This window comes from Triticum aestivum, chromosome 6B (genome assembly GCF_018294505.1).
Source record: "Triticum aestivum cultivar Chinese Spring chromosome 6B, IWGSC CS RefSeq v2.1, whole genome shotgun sequence".
Taxonomy (NCBI): Eukaryota; Viridiplantae; Streptophyta; class Magnoliopsida; order Poales; family Poaceae; genus Triticum; species Triticum aestivum.
The window spans coordinates 519,487,480-519,494,476 of NC_057810.1; the positions used below are offsets into that span (position 1 = coordinate 519,487,480).

The following is a 6,997-nucleotide window of genomic DNA, read 5'->3' on the forward strand; positions in this document are numbered from 1 at the left end:
TTCGATCTGTTAATCAGGGCCCCGTGAGATTTGTTGACTGCTTCCTTTAATTGCTCCCTATATTCCGCTAACCTCCCTATTATGGTTCCATACAGTTTCCCTTATTCCCCTCCCCCGAACAATTTCCCTCTAGGAGTCTAGGTAGTTTCCTAGTTATGCTCCTGTGATCATGATGCTTCCATATCTCATTTTTATTTGCTTCCTTGAATTATCTTCTTCAAAAAATCACGCAAAGATAGAATTTCAATTCCATCTCAACTCTTCTATTATCGTACTTGCTTCTTTTGAGGTAATGTATTCAGCGATTTTTTCTAGACATATATTTTTTGCTTCTAGTGCATAGGAAATTTGCTTCGACGAAAAATATATCCCATGTAACATTTTTTAACGCAACGAAACTTTGCTTCCACCTGCCAGAAATTTGCTTGGATTTCAACCAAATTTTCTTGAACATAACACAAAATTGTGTCCAAGCACGCTGCTTCCGTGTAACAAAATTTTGCATCTAAGAATTTCTTTCCCCATCATAAATTTGCGTCCCAGCATATATTTTTTTATCAAGCTTCCAACTAAGGAAAACTTTGCTTCCATCCAATACAAAAGTGCTTCCATGGTAAAATTAATTTGCTTCTAACCGAATATAAGTTTGGTTCCTGCTTCGTTCGTTCATACAATAATTTTCAAACATGATACAAATTTATTTCGTTCAAGTCACCAACAGTGCGCACTATGCCTCCTTAAGTCAACACCGTATGTTCCCTACAGACCATAGACATGCTTCCCTTCGCTTGTGGTCATCCTCATTGTAGGGCGGATCCAAGTGTTATCACACACTTCATAGTGCATGCATCAGTCGCCTCCATATATGTCTATGTCTGTACCTATCAGTTCCAAAGATGCAACACAACTGCTTGAAATATACATCCATTAGACAGGGTGCATAAGTATAGAAGGTATGAAGCAACAACATGTGTTACATATATGGTACGGGTAGTAAAGCAGTAGAAATCTGACATATTCCCATGTAAGAAGCCTGTACTCTTCATACATGTTGTGTCACACTGTCGTTGATTTTTGGATTTTATTGGCATTATTCAACAAGGAGAAACAGAAAAATTCAGCTTGGCCCCGTCAGCATATATATATGAAATATAGGAAGCATGATGAGTTGATGACATTATTTGAATACAAAGAATTCTCTTGACAATGCAATAGCAAGTACAATAAATAGTAGAAGTGTATTTCTATTGCCCCAAACTCTAGACTGAAGAAAACATACAATAAAGTTATGAATCCTGGATATTAAGAAGCATCAATTTGTTGCTATCTCAACGTAATTCATACCTAGTGGAATCATATAACTTTGTAAGTAGAAACTAGCAATGAATATTGCCAACATGTGTGTGCATCGATCAATTTGTGATCTACAAACCAATTTCACCGTCGATGCAAACAAACTTGAATGTCGAAGCACATATCTGATGCTTACAAACTTGAATGTCGAAACAATACCTTGAGGATATGAAAATAGACTTTCATTCATGGTGATCTGAATCATCAGCGGTGTTACTCCTAGACCCGATCCCAGAACGAGCGACAGAGGATTAAATGTTCAACCTAGACGCCATTCCCTAACAATTGAGAAAAGGTAGATAAATAGATGCCCTCGTTCTTCCCTAAATCATAATCCAAAGCATGGAGGTAAAACAACACAGAGAGCTATGAGGAACGGATTGAAGCTTGCTTGCGTACAGATTCTTTAGATGGACAATTGACGAACACTTGAAGACGAGCGGCGAGGCGCTGCTGGCGGCGCCCAGACGGAGCTTAGATGCGTCGCAGAGACTTCGATTCCTCGCGATGTGGCAACTGCCAGGAGAGGCGACAGGATTACAGGCGATTAGGATGTTTTGTCATCCATCGAGCAGGCCTTTCGATGGGCTGTAACAGGCCCATACGTATGGCTCATGTATCTCATGCGTGTCCCAGCCGTTTTCTGATTTTTTTGCTCTTTATTTTAATTCAAAAAATGGGATACTTTGGGATACGCGTATCCAGGCGTATCTGTGCGTATCCCCGTCCCGGTGCAGTATTCTGCACCGATACGGCACCTCCTCGCCATATCCCTGCAACGTAGCTTACAAAGCATGGTTACTGGAAACATCATATTGATAATAATCTTTGCGTGGGGACAGATGATGATGGAACGGAATTGTTGTTGATACTGGAAGCATAGTCCTCGGGTGCCAAAAAAATTACAATGTGAAAGCATCCAGGTGAGACGCTGGAAAATAGTACAACGGGTGCGATATTAGTGTTAGCTGGAAGCATGAAATTTTGAAAGAAAAATCGGCCGCCAATTGTCGAGCATATTTGTGGAAGCTCTATATGCATGAAGCAATGAAAGATTGTTTGGTCGTCAATTCTCAGGTTAATCCGAACATAATAATGATGTAAATACACCCTGTGAACAGAAAGGATCAGTGAGCTTAACGAGCTGTTCATAAAACTAGCTAGGGCAGAAAACGGAGCCTGTGGCGGAATGTCGGGCGACACCGCGGGCGGCATCGCGGGCGCTCCTGCAGCCGGTTGCGCCGCCGCCGCCGAGACTCCTCTGTCGCCCTCCCCTTCTCCCTCCCTGCAGGCCCCCTCGCCCGCGGCTCCGCCACCGCTCCCCGCGCCGGCCGCCTCCGCGCCGGCTGCCCCGGGCGCCTCCTTCCGGTGGGCCGATTGCGAGGACGACGCCCCCTTCCCCCCTTCCCCCTCTCCGTCTGCCCCCGCCACTCCTCTCTCCGTCCGGCAGCTCGCTCCGCCCCGCCGGCCGGCCTTCTCAGCCCCCCACGTGAGGGGTTTTGACGCCGGCAGGCGGCCTCAGGCGGCGTGCTCTCCGGCGAGCCGCTGCCTCGCCCGGCCCCCGCGCGGCCAAGACCCGGCCTTGGGCGGCCCCTCCCTCCGCCGCCGCCGCCGCGTGCAGGCGTGGGGTGTTGCCGGGCGGGCTGACTATGGCCTCGCGCGCTCCTCCTGGCGCCGGCCGGCGGTGGATGTCCGGCCGCCGGCCCCTCTCCCCCCTCTGCTTCCCCTCCCCCTCCCCGCCTCCCTCCCGGCCCCGGTGCCGCGGTCGTCGCCATTCCGCCCCTTCATCGCACGATTCGGATCCTCGGGGCTCCTCGTGCGCACTTCCCGCGCCGCCCGGCCCCCGGCCGCTCGCCTCGCTGACGCGCCGCCGGCGGCGGCGCCTTCTTCCCCGTCCGGTAGGGTTTCCCCTCCCCTGGCCGCTCCCTCCCCCCCTCTGGCTCCCCGGCTGGGCCTGCGAGGCTCCTGGGCCACGGCCCATCCCTCTCAGGGGCCCATGTGGCGCCCCCCCCCCCGGCTCCCCCTCCCCCCTTCCCTGCGGGCCGGCCCATCCAGGCTGGGCCACCTCCATGCCCTAGGCCCAGGGAGGTGCCGGCCAGCGCCTTCTGGCTCCCTCGAAGCCTCTCCCTCGCCCATCCCCTCCGCGCCGGCGGCCCCTGAGGGTGGGTCGCCGTCTCCTTCGGACGCCCCCCCCTCCGGCCTCGCCTCCCCCAGCCTCCATCATCTCCTCGCCGCCTGACGCCCCCTCGGCCCCGCCTTGCTCTATGGCCTCGGGTGCGATCTCCCCCCCCTCGGGTCGCTCCCACCCCCTCGACAGTGAGCCCCGTCGGCTGTGCTGGGCCGGGATTGGTGGCCCCCCCCTCGTCGCCCTCTGGGGAGGTGGCGGCCCAGATCATCACCCCCCTGGCGGCCCAGCCTCCCCCTCCTCGGTCTGCCGCCTACTCCCGCCGCGGCCGATCGGCCTCTTCCCCGGTGGTCGCCGGACGCAGGAGTGCTCGGTTGGACGCCGCTCACCCCGAGGGCCGCCCGACGCTCCCCATCTCCGAGCGGGCTGAGCTTCGCGCTGCCGCCCGCAACCTGGAGCCAGGTACGCCCTCCACCCCCCCTTCTACTTCTGCTTCGTCTTGCTCCTTCTCTGCTCTTGAATCTGTCCCTTTGGGCCATCTCGCCCAAGTGGCCGCCGATTCCGCGATCATCTTCCGTGGGGAGGTGGGTCCCCCCCTCGCCCAGATTGAGGCCATTCGGGCCCGGGAAATTCTGGATGGGAAACTGGCAGAGGCCCGAGCGGCCCTTGCGGCTCCCCCTCCCCCGGCCCAGGCGCCCCCTAGAGACCCCTCCCCCCCTCCTCGGACGCGGCAGACGGCCCCCCGCCCTTCGGGGGCCGAGCTGGTGATCCGGGGTCGCACCCGCTCCCGCACGGCGGCCCTCCGCGCTCTCAGCGCGTCTTGTGTCTTGGGGTCAAGCAGCCCCCCAATGGCTCCTTGATGCGTGCCCTATTCTGGAACATCCGCGGCTTCGGCCATGATGGCCGACGCCGCCAGTTAGTGGAGTACTTGCAAGATGAACGCATCGACCTAGTGGCCGTGCAGGAGACCATGCGCCGGGACTTTGCGCTCCCTGAGCTCGACCGGCTGAGCTCTCACCTATTTGCGTGGCACTGGCTCCCTTCTAGTGGGAGTGCAGGCCACTCGGGTGGCATCCTCCTAGGCGTGAAGGATGCCACCTTTGAGGTGGGCAGCATGGACCGGGGCGAATTCTTCGTCAGCATGGAGGTCTTTGAGAGATCTCTCAATTTCAAATGGGAGATCATCATCGTCTATGGTCCGGCTGACCATAGTAGGTCGGCCTCCTTCCTGGAGGAACTTCACCGGAAAATCTCGGCCGCCTCCCTCCCCGTAGTTGTCGGGGGGGACTTCAACCTGTTGCGGTGTGCGGAAGACAAGAACAATGGCAATGTTAGTTTTGCCCGGATGGACATGTTTAACGACTTCATTGCCGACCTCGCCCTCAGGGAGCTTGATCGGGTTGGGGCTCGTTTTACTTGGACCAACCGCCAAGCCTCCCCGACCCTCTCCGTCTTGGACAGGGTCCTAGTTTCCCCCGAGTGGGACCTCCGGTGCCCCTTAGCCTCTCTTCGTGCCGTCACCCGGATTGGGTCTGACCACGTTCCCCTGCTTCTCTCCTCCGCGGATGAGCGCCCCCCGATTCCCCCTCGGTTCCGTTTTGAGGCTTTCTGGCTCTCCCAGGCCGGATTCTCCGACGCCGTCAGTGCTCGTTGGATCGAGGCTCGTGGCCATCCCCACCCCCGCCCCCCTTCCGCCATAGATGCGTGGCACTTCTGTGCGAAGCGTGCCCGACAATTTATGAAGGGGTGGGGAGCCAACCTGGGAAGAGACTCCAGGGAACGGAAGAAGGCTCTCCTGTCGGCGATCCAGGCCCTCGACTTCAGGGCTGATGCGATCGGTCTCTCTCCTGACGAGTGGATGTCCCGTTATGACCTCGAGGACCAGCTCTCCGTGATTTACTCTGATGAGGAGGCTTATTGGCGCATTCGGGGCGCCCAACGTTGGGTCTTGAAGGGGGATGCGAATACGGCCTACTTCCAGGCGATCGCAAATGGGCGCCGTAGACGCAACACCATCTCCTGCCTTTGGGAGGGAGCCACTCTCCTTCAGGATCCCCGCGATATCCGCGCCCATGTTGATGGCTTCTATCGCTCCCTCTTCTCCCCCGCTCCTCGGAGCGGCCTCTCTCTTGCCTTTGACTGCTGGACCGGCGACCGTCTAGTCTCTGATGAAGACAATGCCACCTTGACGGCCCCCTTCTCTGATCAAGAGGTCTGGGAGGCTATCAAGGGTATGAATCCCTCCTCGGCGCCGGGCCCGGACGGCCTCCCGGTTCTCTTCTTCCAAACCTTCTGGAGCGTGGTCAAACCCGAGATCATGGCCATTTTCGAGGAATTCTTCGTGGGCTCGATCGACCTTGGCCGCCTCAACTTTGGGACCATCTCCCTCATTCCCAAGGTCCCTGGGGCGACTGACATCCGCCAGTTCCGCCCGATTACGGTCATAAACGTGATCTTCCGGATCTTGGCCAAAGGGTACGCCAATAGGGTGACCCTGCTGGCCGACCGGATCACTCACCCTAATCAGTCGGCGTTCATTCAGGGCCGGTTCATCCTTGATGGGGTCTTGGTCCTGCACGAGGTTCTTCATGAGGTCCGGGTCAAACACCTGAAGGCGGTCTTTCTGAAGATCGATTTTCACAAAGCTTATGACACGGTTAGCTGGCCCTTCCTTCGGGAAGTCCTTCTGCGCAAGGGATTTGACGACCGGTGGATCACGAGAGTCATGCAAATGGTCTCTTGCGGTCGCACGGCGGTCAATATTAATGGCGAAATTGGTCCCTTCTTCCCTACCCTTTGTGGGGTGCGCCAAGGCGACCCCTTCTCCCCGTTCCTCTTCAACATGGTCGTGGACGCTTTGGCTTCCATTCTCGATAAGGCGAAAGCTGCGGGCCACCTCCGAGGCATCGCCCCCCATCTCTCCGGGGACGCGGGGATCTCCATCCTCCAGTATGCGGACGACACGATCATCATGGTCGAAGGCTCGGAGGTGGACATCGCCAATCTCAAATTCCTCCTCCTTTGCTTTCAGCAGATGTCGGGCCTCAAGATCAATTTTGATAAGAGCGATGTTATGGTGATGGGATACTCTCCCGAGGAGTCAGTGGCCATTGCCAATAGACTCAATTGCCGCTTGGGCTCGTTTCCTTCTACCTATCTGGGGACGCCCATCAGTCACTCGCGCCTCCTGGCCGCCGATCTTCGCCCCTCCGTGACCAAGCTCCAGACTAGATGCGAGCCTTGGCAGGGGAGGTGGCTGTCCAAGGCGGCCAGGACTATTCTTATCAACTCCTCCCTCTCCAGTCTCCTCTTATTTCTTATGAGTTTCTACAGCCTTCACGATTCTCTTCATAAGGAGATCGCCAAAATCCAGTCCCGCTTCTATTGGGCTGGGGAGCACGGCAAGCAGAAGTATCACATGGTCAGCTGGCCTGACATCTGCAAGCCGAGGGAGCAGGGGGGTTTGGGGATCATGTGCTCCAAACGGATGAATATTGCCCTCCTCTCCCGATGGCTGTG

The 6,997-nt window shown here is 56.1% G+C and overlaps 1 long non-coding RNA gene across 2 annotated transcripts; it reads right to left on the reverse strand.

The window, feature by feature from the left end:
- Positions 1–531: 531 nt before the first annotated feature.
- LOC123137761 (uncharacterized) lies at positions 532–2,708 on the reverse strand. 2 transcript variants are annotated; one of them, XR_006468490.1, is made up of 3 exons: positions 1,753–2,708; positions 1,513–1,631; positions 532–907 (listed from the first exon to the last, which is right to left on the reverse strand). It is a non-coding gene; the product is annotated as an uncharacterized lncRNA (long non-coding RNA). The 2 variants fall into 2 exon arrangements; XR_006468491.1 differs by having other exon boundaries at positions 532–1,631.
- Between the last annotated feature and the right edge of the window lie 4,289 nt (positions 2,709–6,997).